The sequence below is a fragment of the Homarus americanus genome, unplaced genomic scaffold, assembly GCF_018991925.1.
Source record: "Homarus americanus isolate GMGI-L3 unplaced genomic scaffold, GMGI_Hamer_2.0 scaffold6317, whole genome shotgun sequence".
Classification (NCBI taxonomy): domain Eukaryota; kingdom Metazoa; phylum Arthropoda; class Malacostraca; order Decapoda; family Nephropidae; genus Homarus; species Homarus americanus.
In genome coordinates this window covers 19,711,044-19,726,365 of record NW_024730668.1, presented here as the reverse complement: position 1 = coordinate 19,726,365, position 15,322 = coordinate 19,711,044, and positions in this window count along the sequence as shown.

The following is a 15,322-nucleotide window of genomic DNA, read 5'->3' as shown; positions in this document are numbered from 1 at the left end:
AGTAACACCCACAGACTAACACCACAGACTAACACCCACAGAGTAACACCCACAGAGTAACACCCACAGGCAGCTCACCTTAAAGGAATCCAGTCCTACAAAATGATTGATGTATTAGTAGTGAACAAGGGACACTCTGTAGACTGGACCCTTGTGTTTGAGGAGTCCTTAGGCCATCTGAAGGTAATGATATATCGCGTAGGGGGGCAAAAACCTAAGTCCAGTACTGTTTGTTATTAAGTTTCCAAGTCAGGTACAGTAAAACCTCCATATAACGGACTTTTTCTCTGCATATAGTCCGTTAGTTGGGGGGTTTTCCATTTTAACGGACCCTCGATATAAAGGATTTTCATCTCGATATAGTTCGTTAGATGGAGGTTACACATCTAATAGACCCTCGTCCTGTACTGCGTTAAATATAGGTTTTACTGTGTTGCGTGTGTGGGCGGGTATTGTTGTGTTGTATTTCCTGCAGAGTGAGTCATTTCATTTCTTTCCTAACTTGTGGCGTGAGAAGGCATCAAACTATGGCTCACTAAAACAACACTTACCAACGTGTGGACTAAAATGTGGTGGACATTTTCACTGGAAACTCAAACGAAAACTGTATTCCTGGCAGGTTCTCGGGAAGATTATGAACCGCAGTTTATTTCACCTGATGATAAAATACCCCAACCCGAAATGAAGGGATGAGGTTTGGTTAGGTTAGGTTTGGTAAGGTTTGGTTTGGTTTGGTTTGGTTAGGTTACGTTACGTTAGGTAAGATTTGATTTGATTTGATTTGATTTGATAAGGCCAAAAGGCATCTTTACGGAGTGGTCCGATGAATTTCAGAATGAACACTGTGACTCCTGTTGTCTCGGTAGGGTTATCAAAATCCTTCGTCCATTGTGTCATATTGTCTCACAGAAAACCAGAAGGATACTTTATGGAGCGAGTTACATTTATCCAAAGTAATAATTATGAGATGTTTATCATTTTGAAATATTTGTTAATGTACATATACCTGTTTTTTATTATGGCAAAGGAAAAAAAGTTCTTGAGTAGTAGAGTAGAAATGATTAATGCACCAGCAGTTAGTTGTGTTCCTGTTCACCTCTATAATGAAGTGTAATTTTACCGAGACCAGAGACCATTGTTATTGAGTAGCCTACAGGGTATGTTGGGGAAGTAGTCATCATAAAAGAATGTCACGGTTTCTTGTGTAACTGTGAATATTGTTCTGTTTCATTCAGTTTTATCTTATCCTTTTATTGCGAGAAGGAAGCTGGTGGTGGCTTTAGTCCCTGCTATTGTTCCTCGTGAGTTTGTCCTTCAAGGGGCCCAGTGTTTGGACAGGAGGCCGCAGCACCCGGAGAACACCTGTGATATTCAGCTGGGTCGAACTGGACAACAATCGCTTTGCATTTGATCCATTTTCGAACCCGTGTCGAAGTAGTCAGAGGCATGTTCATTGTCGCTGTACCATAGAATTTTTTAATAATAAAACTTGAAACCTCTATAATATACGGCAGATTTTTATCGCCATTTACCTTCACCAATCCCGAATGCGACCATTTTGAAATCAACAATGTCAATCGATAACAAGACGCAAGACCTCATGATCCGAAGCTTCATGAGTAAGATCACCTGACCACATTCTTGAGACTAAAAAACCAAAAAACAAAAAACAGTAAAAGTCTTAAGATGTAATACTTTTCATTCCTTGGCCTCATAAAGCGAGAATGTTGCCGCCCCCCCTTCAAAGTGACGGAGGCTAGAGTGTGTTCGGACCTACTGACCCAGGAGGAGGAGGAGGAGGAGGCGTTCGGGTGCTCGGGGGCTGTCTCTCAAGGTCAGCTGCTCGGGTCACAAAAACACATCTTACACCTCCACGCTGGTCCTCTGTGCTTAGGGTCTGTGTCGGTATACTATGGCCTGCACGATCATGTAGCAGGATGGTTAGGGCCTGCATGACTGTAGCAGGATGGTTAGGGCCTGCATAAGGCTGTAGTAGGATGGTTGGAGGCCTGCAAAAACGCTGTAGGAGGATGGTTGGGGCCTACATAACGCTGTAGCAGGGTGGTTGGGGCCTACATAGCCTTTGTAGCAAGGATGGTTGGGGCCTGCATAACGCTATGTATGTGGGATGGTTGGGGCCCTGCATAACGCTGTGGCAAGGATGGTTGGGGCCTGCATAGGGGCTGTGTGCAAGGGATGGTTGGAGGCCTGCCAAAAACGCTGTAGGAGGATGGTTGGGGCCCTACACTAACCCTGTGGCTGGGATGGTTGGGGCCTACATAACGCTGTAGCAGGATGGTTGGGGTCTGCATAACGCTGTAGCAGGATGGTTGGGGCCTGCATAAGGCTGTAGTAGGATGGTTGGAGGCCTGCAAAAACGCTGTAGGAGGATGGTTGGGGCCTACATAACCCTGTAGCAGGGTGGTTGGGGCCTACATAACGCTGTAGCAGGATGGTTGGGGCCTGCATAACGCTGTAGCAGGATGGTTGGGGCCTGCATAACGCTGTAGGAGGATGGTTTGGGAACTGCATCGTACGTGCTTGCATTAGGGTTTGTGAGAAACGTGCGTTGTTGTAGGAGTGTTGAGAGCATATTCCAAGGTCAGGTTTTTGGCGAGTAGGAGGGGCCAGTCCACACACACACACACACACACACACACACACGGTAATTCCTCGCCGGACCATTACTCAAGAGAACAGGTTTACCCAATGTAATGTTGACCAGTTTTTTGTAACTTGTTTCATTTCAGGCTGCGCTCTACATCACCGTGTTGTTGTCGTTGTGGCCACTTTGTTTACCTGGCAGAGACACACACACACACACATCGAGTGAAGGTCGATGTTTGTTATTGCATATCTATCGTCCCTCACAAACAAGGGTAAAACTAGACTAAAATAATTGAGACTTCTATACTGTTCTAGGAAAGATGTATAATTAAGCGTTGATACACTAATTCCTATATTATGACATTATCAGAGAGCTGGTGGCTTAATGGGATCAAAATATAGACATAATTATGAATACTTGTACAGGTCTAAGTATATCATATGCATAAACATTAATTTCTGTTTGGTGTTCGTGATAGAGATGGTGCCTTACTGATCTATAGAAATGTATTTAAACACACTTTCACCTTGTCATATACAGTACAGTTATGACAGCAGTAAGCTTCGTAACACATTTTTTTAAGGAAGGAATACACGTAAAAGATTATTATATATTTTTATTTTTTTATCAAGCAAGACACTTTTTAACATCTTTCATATAATTTTAACGTTAATTTAAATAATGTTTTATTTTTTCTCATGGCTTACGTCCTTTTCAGTATTTACCGATATATACTAATTTAAAGGTAATTGAAGGTTGATAAACACTTGGTACAGTTAAGAGACAAACGTTAACATCCGGGGGTCGATATAATTAAACTTCGTTTCAGCAAAAGTCAACAACGAGTGAACAGAGACACTTGTCAATTACTAAAGTTCAGGTAGAGACATGATAAGTTCCTTTAGAGTCTTCCTGACCATTTGGGTTGAAGCAGATATACTAACTAGCCCACGAGATGTAAACACCAGGGGCTGACAGCTGAGGTAACTAGGGCGGTGACTAGGCTAGTGGGAGAAGAGGCGGGTGCTGGGAACGAACTCACTGCAGGGAGACTAACTGTAGTACTTTGATATTGAAATTGAAGTTGTTTTATTAGCCAGAACACAGGTACAAGTTAAATTGAAAGTTTATTTAGCTACAGTAATACAAAAATAAACATTATAAATATTGCTAAGCCCGTCTTGTAGCTCTTGAAAGGCACCGGTCAGATACTATAGCCTATATATTTAAAAAAACATAGTAACTTAGAATATTATCTTGATTACATTTCATAGCCACAACCACTGTCGTCTTTCACACCATCATCACCTACATAACCCTGAACTAAGCTGTTGTTTGGATAATAAAATATTTACCCGTTAACTAACCACAAGAAAATACTCTACACGTCATAAAGTATCAACGTTTATCTATTTCAAAAGCTACTGTGACCTTCCTTCATTTTACTGTAAGTTAAACCAGCCAGTTCAATCGTCGAGGAAATTGTACCGAGGAACGGAATTAACGTACGAATCTCTGGAACTCTTGCGCCGCGTCCCCGTTAGAGGTTGGGTGGGTCGACCTGAGGGGTGAAACTGAGGTCAGCATTGTTATGATGTTTTAGGCGGCCAAAGTTAACTGTTAATGTGTTTTTGTCGCTATTCATTAATTTGAGTTGTGCGTAATAGCTGGGGTTATTTTTCATTTCTGTGTTGATATCTCTCTCTCTCTCTCTCTCTCTCTCTCTCTCTCTCTCTCTCTCTCTCCAGTGTTAACTATGATAACCACAACCACGTCACCACTATATTTTCCTCAATTTAAGTGAGGTTTTCGAAAATGATAATTAAACCCAACTTTTATACCATTAATTGAATTATTGCTCCCTTACGTACAACATAAAGACCTAACCTAACCTAATTAGTATTTTTGTGTCTTTATGAATGCCACAAGTAATGCATCAATGTGGTGGCAGTGTTACATAAAAGACAAGTAAGACAAGAATGACTTTGCTTCGTCCGGGTGTCAGTAGTCTTGTTAGTAACCATGTCTGGCAGTCTTCATGGCTGTCAGTAGTCTTGTCTTGTCAGTAACCATGTTTGTCAGTTATCAGGTCTGTCAGTAGTCATGTCTCAGTAATCAGGTCTGTCAGTAATCATATCTCAGTAATCAGGTCTGTCAGTAATCATATCTCAGTAGTCATGTCTGTCATTAGTCATGTCTGTCAAGTCATATCTGTCAGTGGTCATGTCTTTCAGCTGATATAGACCCTGTAAGTACGGTATCTCTTCTTTTATATATGTGACATAATATATAATTGGTAAGAGTGTTCTGGGCACGATCTCTGATGGGGGAGGGGGATGAGGAGAGAGGAGGGGAAGGGAGTGAGTGGTCAGTGATCCTGCAGTGGACGGATCATGTTTACGTGGTGGGGGTGTGGGAGGGGAACGCAGAATACATTAAATCACTCCAAAGATAAATGTACATGATATATATTTTATTTTATCATTTATTTCTCGAGTTAATTTTTTTTTAATATTAGATAAGGCTATAAAATTATATGAGATGTCGAACAACGTATTTTAGTGTTCAAAAGATACGGTACATGCTTTGATGCACCGCGTGCGTTTGATAACTGGTTGACGACAGTGCTTGAAATTTCACCACCACTCTCTCAACTGCCAGCCTGTGCTTGTTTAATACGACTGGACCCAAGTCAGCGATGCTTATCAAGTTGTATCATACCTGACAGCTTATGTGTTATGGTGACCCTTGAAGCTCCGGGGCTGACTGGGTCTTGAGATAGCCATGCGTTTATTTTTAACTGCGTAAACATCTCCAACCCGACATTATTATTGACTGACTGACTGACTGACTGACTTTCACTAACGGAGAAAAGATGTTACTACTCGCTGACTGACTGGATATTTATGGTGGCACAGCTTAGAAGTAAATCAGACACATTTTCTCATAGCGTTGTATTTAAGGACGTTTGAGAATGAAATTGATATAGTAACGCATAGACTCTCGTAAGTGTATTTAGATTATGTTAAGATAATGTTTTCACTGTTCTCCAAGTACTGCGAAAATATCTTGCGGTTTACTGAGAAAAACGAACTTGGTATTATTAATATGTTTTTTTATTTGTATACTGTATTACATGTAGGTTTGATATGCTCGAGTAATATAAGTATTTACAGATTAATCAGCGTGTATATGTCATCCCTTGTTCCTCTTCCTTTCTCCCTCTCAGCCTCCCTCAAAAATGTTAAGTTGGTGACATATGGAACTCATCTTTGTTGTTGTATAATTATCTCTGTAGGTGTCTTAGCGGCCCTTTTACTTTTACTCACCTCTGAAATCAAGTAAAATCTCTCATTCTTTCTTTTTGTCTCCTTAATATCGGAAAAGTAACAGTTCATCATCCACTACCTCATTCACACGACAAGCATCCAGCATCCACAGTCTTAACCGTCATCACCCCCCTTCCCCTACAATACTCAGGAGGCGATGGCGGTGTGGAGTGATGACCGCCTTTCTCCCCCGCCCATGAACAAAAAGATAATGAGGTGTCTCCACCCACGCCCACCGCCACCAGTCACTAGGAGTAGCCACCGAGTGCTCCATGCTTGCGCGTCGCCAACTGGCTACCTCAACCTAGCGCGCCAAAAACAAATCACGGCGAAGTTTCCTGTTTTTATCTTCACGGTGATGTTAATTTATTATTTCACCTTTCATCATTTTACTAGTCATTTGGGGTGGTTGGTCTGTTCTCTGTTACTTTGTTATGACCTACTTTGTTCAATGTTGTTGACGTAAGGGATAACGATGTCAGATTAATCTTTTAATTGTTTGATTAATAACTTTCATGTGTCTTTGTTAACATGTTAAAGGGTTTTACAGTTTTAGCCCTGCCATTGGTCATTTACCTTGTTAGTTACAACATTGAGAGTATCGAGAAGACCTCAAGCGTACAGTAACGGGACGTCACCCGCTGTAGTGCCAAGCTAAATATTCTCCAGGAAATGGTGCCCACTGCTTATTTATACCAGCTCATGGTGTATGGCTGTGGGTTCGAATGGATTTTTAACAAGTGTGTTTTACGGTAGATTAATGGTTTGAAGTATATAAGCACCTAATTATACCCCCAAAAAATATTAAAATATATTCTTAGGGTATATTTTAGTCAACTATTTGAAATGTTTAATATTTCATATGGTTTCCATATAAAATAAATCTCTTTAAGTCAAATGTAAACAATTACTGTAAGATAAAGTCACAAAAAGTAAATGGTGTGAGCTAGAGTTCATAAAAACGGTGGTATGTGTGTGTGTGTGAGCCTTGGGGGTAAGGTGGCGGGGCAGTAGAAGTTTAAATTTGGCGCGTCCTTGCGAGGCGGGCGGGCAGGGTCAGGCAGGCGGTGGGTGAGCGCCGCAGCTGGGCTATAATCTTGTCATGTGTACCCCACAGCCACCACCTTGTATCGGGATTAATGTTGCTCATATGTTCTTCTGGTATATATACGCCATGGAGGTATGCTAAGGTGTTTTGTGATGGAGTTGGCTCTTGTAAACCGTGGAAAATATCAGATAAACATTTGTTAAGGAAACTTCAAACTAGTTTTTAAATTGGAAAAGTTTTAGTTTTATAGTGTATTTCTTCGTATTACTCCTGCTGTCTGCGGATGTATTATAGCATGGGGAGAATTATTTCTGGTTGTTCCTTGTAGTGTGTCCCCCTTTTTATAACGTCTGATGTATGTAGATAAATTGTGCCCACGTCAGCATGTCAGCCAGGTTTTATTTCAGTACTTCTGGGCCATGAGGAAGTATGGTAAGAGAAGGGGTACTGACCTGAGCCAAATTGTCACTTAAACGTCTCTGGTGGTATTTTTGGGGCAGTCCAGTGCCCTTGGCTGTGGTTATAATGTAGTTTAACGATCTTAATCTCATTCCCATATTTCATAGAGGATTTATATTCGTATGACGTTAATACATACTTCTACAGCGAGTCACTTGGGCCACAATGAGTAAGAGTTTATGGTGGGTGATGATGTATAATTTGTCTTCAATGGCAAAGTGAAAATAATATGTGAATGGAACAAATCATAAATTGTCTTCAGTTGGAGAGTTGATCATAAAGACTACTTCCCTCTCAGGACTTATTAGTGGAGTAAAAGATTTATGTTGTAACTTTCGGTGCAAGAGGTCAGTATGACTACGTTGGCCAGTGGTGGTGAAAAATATTACAGAATTAATCAATTTATTATATGTTAGAGTCATGCAAATGTACCCTACCTTTTTCACGGGTTATGTAAGTTTTGTTGACTTGAGTTTAGTTTATGTGAAACCGAGTAGAACGAGGATAAACGTTTAGTTGTCTATGCCAAAAGAAAAATAGACATTTTGATATTTTCGTAAGTTACATTGCAATTTTTTAAAAGGACAATATTTACGAACCTCGTCCAATTTTTGGAAAAGAAAAACAAAACTTGGTATACACTGCAGTGTTGTATTATGCTTAGTTTCCAAACCTCACGACGTTACAGTACTGTGAAGGGAAGTGAAACATTCGTGTGTGTCTCAGCATTGACATTTATATTATAGGCTATAACAGAAGAATATTGTAATGTGAACTCTTAAACCATTTCTATTGTTTGTGTTGCCTCCAGGTGAACATCTTTTTTATTTATATCGTTTTTTTTTATTTATAACACTATTTCCTTGATCTCGAAGGACTGATCTGCTGTTAAATTTAATGATGAGCTTAAGAGATAATTTTAGAAATGGTGTGTGTGTGTGTGTGTGTGTGTGTGTGTGTGTGTGTGTGTGTGTGTGTGTGTGTGTGTGTGTGTGTGTGTGTGTGTGTGTGTGTGAGATCTCATGTATTTTGGAAGCAAGTAAGTCAGACTTGTAGTGTGGTGGGAGGGGGCCACTAGGCTGTGCCGGGCTATCACACTGACAACACTCTGGTTTATTACCTCTGCACCAGTGCGCTTGTCACCAGCCTGCGATATCCTTCCGATGATAATCTGCCTGGGGCACATTTGCATACACACACACATAGATAAATACAGTATTTATTCCCCAGTTACCAATTTTATTTATACTCAATGTTGCAGCGAATACTTGATTATATTTCCACCAAAGAAGTATTAGAGATCTGGAATTTGATCGATTATATATTGAAAATTACTAGGATTGAGATATATTAGGTTCTGCATTGTTGCACATTAGTTTTGCGGCGACTCCACCTCAGTCGGGAGAAGAGAGAAATAGCTCTTGTCAAATTTAATTGTACTTTAAATAAGTTAACATTTTTCAGGTTATTATTTGTCTCTTGAAGTACTTACAGTTTTTTGGTGTAAGTCGTCAGTCTTCAGTTTAGGGTTTTGTCAGTGATGGAGAGAAAAAACAGGCATCAGAACCTACTTGTTTTTTATTTATTTATTTATTATACAACTTGGGACATGTTCGTGTAAACAGTTAACTGGACTCTCGAGGCAACATGACAGTAGTGGTAGCGGGTCTGTCTGACTGGTTGACTGACCGACTGCCTTGACTAGTTCGCTGACAGGTAGTTTGACTGGTCGACTAATTGGCTACCTGGTTGGCTGACAAACTGACTAACTAACTAAGCTGGCTGGCTGTGTGACTGACTGCCTATGGTTGGTGCTTATCTCTATCAAGACAGTTTTCTGTGTTTAAACTTAACGCAAAAACCGTGTAGTAAATATAACTAGCTTCTGGGTACGTTTTCTTATAAATCGTCGACTTTTTTTGCTCTACTGAACTCTTCTGAGATGTTTATAAATGTTTACTCCGAGGAGAAAAAGAAAACGACCACTGAACACAGGCGGGTTATACAGTAGTACATCTTAACCAACATCTGACCAGAGTTTTTTTTTTTTTTAGCATCTGTTCCATCGATACCTATTCGATGGAAGTTGATGCACAAATTTACTGTAGATTCGCAGTTCTAATACCACCTTCAGTATTACATGGTTACGACACTCTATACAGTTAGCGAGGGAGTAGTGTGTGTGTGTGTGTGTGTGTAAGTTGTTGTGGCTGGCGTTGAACACCCGGCCAAACAAAATTTGCTGAAACTTCCACCTCATTCGCCTTTGTCCTGCTGGTTGGCTTAAGATGTCGTGTAGAAACTGTGATGATACAACTAACACTCTCTCTCTGTGGCCAGTCTTCTATCCTTAAAGATCATCCTAGGAATATGTAGAGCTAGATGTGTGATGGATGAAGAAAGCCGGATGTGTTGTGGATGTTTACAGCCGGATATGTATGGATGCTCAGAGCCAGGTGTGTGGTGGGTGTACATAGCCGGATATGTGGTGGATGCTTAGAGCCGGGTATGAATACAGAGCCAGGTGTGTGGTGGGTGCTGGCCGGATATGGGCTGTGTATAGCGCCCGGTTATGGTAAGTCTAGTTAGACCTGGTTCTCAGCTTACCCCAGTCAGGCTCAGTACTAATCCTTCAACCAGCTCCCTATGGTAAATGCATACCTGTGTGTGTGTGTGTGTGTGTGTGTGTGTATAAACCAACTCCTTAACTACTTACTGTTATCTTACCGTTCTTATCTAACCCAGCCTAAAGCGTTAGTATGAGGACTGAAGAAATTTCTGAGTGTGTAAGATATTGTACACACTTTGTTTCTTATTGAAGGATTTTGTTTTGTGGGAAATTGTCTGGTGTTTCTTTGTGATTTTATGGAGTGGGGTTTTGTTTACGAGCGAATGTTTACGTATAACGAGTGTTTACGAGCGAATGTTTACGTATAGCGAGTGTTTACGTATAGCGAGTGTTTACGTATAGCGAGTGTTTACGAGCGAATGTTTACATATAGCGAATGTTTACGTATAGCGAGTGTTTACGAGCGAATGTTTACGTATAGCGAGTGTTTACGTATAGCGAGTGTTTACGAGCGAATGTTTACGTATAGCGAGTGTTTACGTATAGCGAGTGTTTACGAGCGAGTGTTTACGTATAGCGAATGTTTACGTATAGCGAGTGTTTACGAGCGAGTGTTTACGTATAGCGAGTGTTTCCTCATAGCTAGTGTTTCCATAAAGCGAGTGTTGATGGTGTTGTGCCTGGCAGTACCTACAGTTAAGGTTGGCTGGCTCACCCGTGTGCTATAATGAGTATATTAAATTACCTTTGCCCCTCCCACACTCATTCTCTTTCTCACTGTGTTCTCTTTGTCTGTTCTTGGGTGTTCTATTTATCTTGTGTTTTGTTTTTTCTCTCATTTGTGTTCTATACTGACCATATCACCTTAAAGTATAATATATGGTACTTTTTTCGTTTCTCTGTCTACACATCTCCCTCTCTCTCTCTCTCTTTATCTCACTTTGTCTTCTTTCTTTCTTTCTTCTCTCTCCTCCTTTCCCCTACCCCGTCTCTCGTGTCCTGAGTGAGGTTACACTACATGGAGCATGGCATAGGGAGGGGGGGAGACTAAAGTGTTTGTGACCCGTTAGTCCTGTTTCATTGTGGACTTAACCAGGTGTATGTGTTCTATCTATCTATCTATCTATCTATCTATCTATCTATGACTCAATTTAGTAATAGACAATCTGCCTTTAGTACATCATTTCCCTTAATTTCTTTAAAGATTCGGCCGAGTTATCGAATCCACCAAGTACTGCTGACAAAGACCCGAATCGTGAGTGCTTTGATACCCGAGACGAGACCGGGGCATAGAGGATTTGGTTTGAAAGTTCAGGACCCGCCCTCTGCCCTCTAATACTACAAAGTGTCAAAGATAACATTCAACTCCTTCAGCTTTCACGGTTTGCACCCACGCGGGTATTTTCAGTCGATTCTATTTTTAGCCCAGTTTTATCATTTGTTTACCTTTAGCTAGCTATTACAGGCGTCCAATTGTTTTACGTATCGTTCGTCAACACAAGGTATATGTTAAGTTAACTAATTCCAGGTTATGAAAATATAATAATAATAACAATGATAATAATAATAATAGCAATAATAATAATAATAATAATAATAATAATAATAATAATAATAATAATAATAATGATGATGATGATGATGATGATGATGATGATGATGATGATGATGATGATGATAACTTTAATGCAGTTACATGAGTATAGACTTATTATTACATTATAATATGCATTATTTGTGCGAATTTTGGCTGTGTATGTATTTACTTATCAGTATAGTTGTATGTGAGGTGGGTGGGTGGGTTCCCAGGTAGTTGGTGAGGGAGGTGGGTGTGTCCTTAGGTAGTGTGTCAGGTGGGCTCGCCGCGACGCCCACCTACTCCACACCGAATCAGGGTAACAAGTGATCAGTTCTACGCAGTTTTTAGGCCGCCCACACTTCTTACAGTGGTGGCGGACACAAAAAATATTTTAAGGTAATTAAGTTTATAAAGGCGGCAGGTAAAAGTATATGTGTGTTTATAGTGACTGGGGTACATTACATTATAGAGTGGTAATAATACTAGACACAGATTAAAAGACAGCTGGGGCGACACTTAAGGGGGGGGGAGGCTCAGAGGTAACTGCTTGAGTCTTCACTATCAACAGGATCCGTCTTAACCCCGTCATTATACTCTATCTGTCTTATTCGTTTGTTTATTTTTGTTCTCATTATTTTGTTTGCTGTCCATCACCGTGCGTCACTTCTCCACCCATCACCCTGTAAAACTATGCAGTACTTCCCCGTTCCTGACTGCTATCCTGCCTTAGTGAGACCGATTCCATATACAGTAATGATAAAACTCAAGGTAAAATCTACACCTTTACTAGTCATGTTGGTTTTTCTTCGTAAATCACTAACCTAACTTTAATGCCTTCTCACATCACCAGTACGTGAGGGAATTTAACGTAAAGGTCTCTCGAGAAATTAGGGCTAGGAACTTAAGCCCATTTGCTTGTACTACCACCCTCCTGGGCCCTAGTAACAACCCGACCCGCTGAGTCAGGCAGGGGCGGCTGCAACGCGACCCGGCATTACAAACCCGCCTCCGTTACCTCCAGGTTGTGTTGCGGGGAGGGATGGAGGAGGGGGGGGGGTTAAGAAGAGGGAAGGTTGGGGGGTATGTTCACATTGAGGGTTGCCACTCCGCCTTTACATTGGCGTTAACGATGTCGACCAACCAGTTTATCGTGCATTTTCAAGCCCTGTTTACCATTGGTGGACGCTTTGATGTGTTCTTCGCTTGTACTCCATCGTGGGTATGATCACCTGAGAACTTGGGTACAGTACAGTATTTGTGTCTGGTGAAAGTGTCTACCACCACTTATCTTACACAGTTTGTCCTGAATTCTGCAAGTTACTATGGCAATTATCTAAGTGAGGAAGTTGTGTCTGTTGCTTGTTATATTTGCAGGTACAGTATAGACAGATGTAGAGAGAGAGAGAGAGAGCATTGTTGAAGTCTTGTTTACACTTAGAAATGACAGGTCGAGGTTGGTGTTAATCATGAATTTGGTTAAACACACAAAAGGGATGAAATGTTTTATGAGTCAATAGTCACAATCATCTATTTGATCCGTCTATTACATACACTTAATTAAAAAGGACTATTTATATGAGTTTTGTTCACCATTTTCTCTTAATAACCAAGATTTAATTTAGAGGCTTATCCACTCTTTAATTACCAGGACACATCGTTATTAATACGAAATAATTATACTTATCAAGGACTAATAACGATAACCATACTAGGAACACCACATTTGATATAATTTTAGCATATACAACAATAATGAATAATAAAGAGTTATCTGACCAAGGATAACCGGCAAGTGCCATTAAAAAGTCCTTCGAAAGTGACAAAACAAAAACCTGTCGTATCTAGTGAAGGAAGTACAGTACATTAGAGAACTCAAATTCGTGTCATTATTACATCTGCTGTTTAATATTTACCATCTGATTCCCTGCCATGATGATGCATATACTCACATTCTTGCTTGTTTTGGTCTGGTTGAATATGGCTGCTTGGTGGTGACAGGTTTGGGTTGAATATGGCTGTTTGGAGGTGGCAGGTGTGGGTTGAATATGGCTGCTTGGTGGTGACAGGTTTGGGTTGAATATAGCTTCTGGAGGTAACAGGTGTGGGTTGAATATAGCTGCTGGGGGTAACAGGTGTGGGTTGAATATAGCTGCTGGAGGTAACAGGTGTGGGTTGAATATAGCTGCTGGGGGTAACAGGTGTGGGTTGAATATAGCTGCTGGGGGTAACAGGTGTGGGTTGAATATAGCTGTTGGAGGTAACAGGTGTGGGTTGAATATAGCTGCTGGGGGTAACAGGTGTGGGTTGAACATAACTACTGAAGGTGAAAGGTGTGGATTGAACGTAGCTACTGAAGGTGACAGGTGTACCTTCTGCAGCCACATAATCCTTTACATTTATATTTTTATTTAACGTCTTCAAAATGCACCTTAAAATTCACACTGCCTTCGTATATTTAACTAAAGTAGCAGAATTATTGGGTAACGTTGCATATATGAGGGAGTGTTGTTGTGGTTGCAAGCTTGGAAATTCCACCAGCAGGGCAGTGCAGGTAAGTGTATGAGTCACTCCCCTACTCATTTCTCATTCTAGTTGATATCATTTTCTTTGTTTGTGGTCGAGTTGTTGTGCTTATCCTTTGTGTCGGGTTTCTGAGTCATTGAGTATTTGAGTATTAGTTAACTATAGACAACAGGATGTTTGTAAAATTAATTCCACTTAAGGTTTTGAATGTTTTCTAATTTGATATATAGACTATTGTCATATTCACTGTCATACGGTTGCCTTAATCAATAATTAATCATTCGTTTTGACGGAGATATTATTGCATTAAGTAATTAACTGATATTCAAATCTATAACAAATCTACTGTGTTGATAGACAGACTATCACGCAGCACCTTGGTATCTGCTCCTATGGGTACTACTCCCCACACTGCCGATACCATTACCAGTGTCGTCAATACTCGCGCAGTTTTCATGTTACTCCTTGGTTATGAACCCTCACCGTCGATTGATGCAAGGCGGGCGGGAGGGCGTAGTGTGTGTCCTCCCAATCGCTTGCCCAAAGTATTGATCATTGTTTGTTTGGACGCACGCATGGGTAAAGATAATATCTATATGTATAAATCTATGTGTCACTATGTGTTAGTTTCTTTGTACAAATGTTGGGAATAATAATATGACTGGCCATGCAGAGTTAACACGGTCTATCCTGGTTGTACATAGCAAAATCCCACCGAACAAAATCCCACCAGACAATTTCCCTCCAAAGAAAAACTTGCCCTATAATTTTCCCAAACCCCCAATAGGCTACCCTTAATGCCGATCAGAATTTTTAACGGGAAAATAAACACGTCAAGGTATCGGGAAGAGCACTGGTTTTTATAGTAAGTCTACGTCAAGGATGTGTTATTTCGCCATGGGTGTTCGTCCAGTACTTCTAATGGATGGAATAAAAGGAAAGACAAACCCCGAGAGTTCTGGAGCGAGGAGCCAGTTGGGTAAATGGGATTAATGCTACGTGAGGAATGGAGCGTCGACTTTAGATTGCAAGAGGAAAAAAGCAGATTAGAAGCAATGGAGAAGTCATATTTGATAACACTATGTGTGTGTGTGTGTTTGTGTTGAAGATAGAAGAGGATGCCGATAATAAGAAATACTGTACAGAAATTATAGTTGATGTTGCAATAAAAGAGGTATTGAACCGCTGTAAGTTGATCAAGGTTTGC